At 39.1% G+C, this 2,060-nt stretch overlaps 1 protein-coding gene across 1 annotated transcript in view; it reads right to left on the bottom strand.

The window, feature by feature from the left end:
• The window catches only part of ZNF804B (zinc finger protein 804B), a 197,846-nt gene that overhangs the window by 117,369 nt on the left and 78,417 nt on the right, over positions 1 to 2,060 (bottom strand). The window lies entirely within an intron of this gene.

Genomic DNA, 2,060 nt, shown 5'->3' on the forward strand with positions numbered 1-2,060 from the left:
GAGGTCCCTGGGACCATCAAAGGAGAAGAGCGGAGAGCGGAACCCTACACAGAGAAGCAGTGATGCCAAAGATGGAGGCAGAGACAATGATGTGGAGAGATGGGGTGGCTGGGGACTTTAGATCCAGAGAGGGAGAGGGGCTGTGTGCTGACAACTGGGGGACAGGCTTGCAGGGTATACCCTTTGGTTGGTTGATGATGCATGGAGGGGATAGTAACCAAGGTAATGAAATTATATATGATAGGATGAATGTAAAGCTAATATTTTTCCATGTAAACTATCATATAATTCACAATAAAATATTTAAATAAAAAAAGAGTATTGTGAAAACTCACTCTGAGGAAAAGATCTGAAAACAAATGATACATTTTGGGAGGGGAGTGATGGTTCAATGTTAGAATTCTTGATTTCCATGTAGGAGATGTGGGTTTAATTCCCAGATGATGAAACTCATACTCACTCACCATTCATCTGCCTGTGAAGACTCAGGAAGGTGAGTCAAAAAAGATGACTACTTGGGCTCCAGTTCATACATACTTGAGTTTATTCTGAAGAAACATATGTGTGGGCTCAGTGGGTAGCTCCATATAAGTTCTCTCAGTAATACACCTGTCTTAGTCTTACTAGAAGGAGCCCTGGTAGTATAGTGAGTTACACATTGGCTGCTAACTGCAAAGTCAACTGCTTGAATCCACCAGACACTCTTCAAAAGAAAGATGAGATTTTCTGCTCCCATAAATATTTACAGTCTCAGAAATCTTATACAGGGGTCACTATAAGGCAAAACTTACTCAACAGCATGCAGCCACAGCAGTCTAATTGAGGGGGTCCTTTTAAATGATAGTTTTTGTGCCATGGAAAAAGAAGATTTTGAGGTCAGGGCTAATTAAATTTTTAACAAAACTCAAGTGGACATATTCCCAAATCATTGATGGTTTGCAGTAAGTTTACAGGAATGCTGCCCCAAATAAAGAAACAGTTTATAGTAGAAGCTTTTTAAGGAAAGGCAGGAAGATCTCAAATATGAGCAATGTGAAAAGGAAGACAGTCAACTTCAATGAATGCAGAAACTGTAGTACAGAACCTGGTTGAGCAAGACTGTAGAATTACCATTGATGCAATAACTACTAAAGTTGGGATCGTACATAGTTTTGTATTTCCAATTTTAAGTGAATATCATGGTCTTAGAAAACATTCAGCTGTTTAGGTGACAAAAGCATTGCGCTAAGAATAGGTAGCTCAAGAGGTGAGCTTTTTATCAATCTTTTAAGCAAATTGGAAGCTAATAAAGATGACTTTATGGAATGGATCATAACTGTGGATGAGTCTTGTATTTACCAGTAGGATTCAAAGAACAAAGTTCAATCAAAAACTGTGATTCCCAAGGGGATTTGTTGTGCCAGTTAAATACAAGGTTGAGAGATCATCTTAAAAGGTTATAGCAACTGTCTTTGTGATTCCAAAGGGGCAATCTTGAATCTTAATAGATTTTCTTTTCATCAAAGGATACAACACAATCAGGAATTTATTAGGAAGAAATTTTAAGAAAATTGAAAACAGCATTGGTGAGAAATTAGCCAGGAACTGTGTGCTGAGGAATTATTTTCCAACATGGCGATACACCTGCTCATTTGTCTTAAGTAGCAGGGTTGTCCTATAAGAATTTCATTGGGAGATCTTATCCCACCTGCCCTACAGCCCTGATCTTGCCTCCTCAGATTTCTTTTTATTCCTAAAAGTTATTTGAGTCGCTCAAGAATGCCCAAACTGTTGTTTTGACATTGTGTAAATAGAAGAACACAGAATTCTTTGACGAAGATTGTTGTTGCTGTTGTTACACACCACTGAGTAGGTTCCATCTCATAGCGATCCTGTGTAGGGTTTGTGAGAGACTGGTGGGTTTGAACCGCCAACCTTGCAGTTAAAAGTCCAGAGCTTATCCTACAGTGCCACACTAGGACTCTTGGGGGAAATTGTTGTTGTTGTTATTATGTGCTTTGGAGTTGATACCAACTCATAGCAACCCTGTACAGAGTTTCCAAGGCTGTAAATCTTTACGG

This window comes from Chrysochloris asiatica, unplaced genomic scaffold, assembly GCF_000296735.1.
Source record: "Chrysochloris asiatica unplaced genomic scaffold, ChrAsi1.0 scaffold00010, whole genome shotgun sequence".
Classification (NCBI taxonomy): Eukaryota; Metazoa; Chordata; class Mammalia; order Afrosoricida; family Chrysochloridae; genus Chrysochloris; species Chrysochloris asiatica.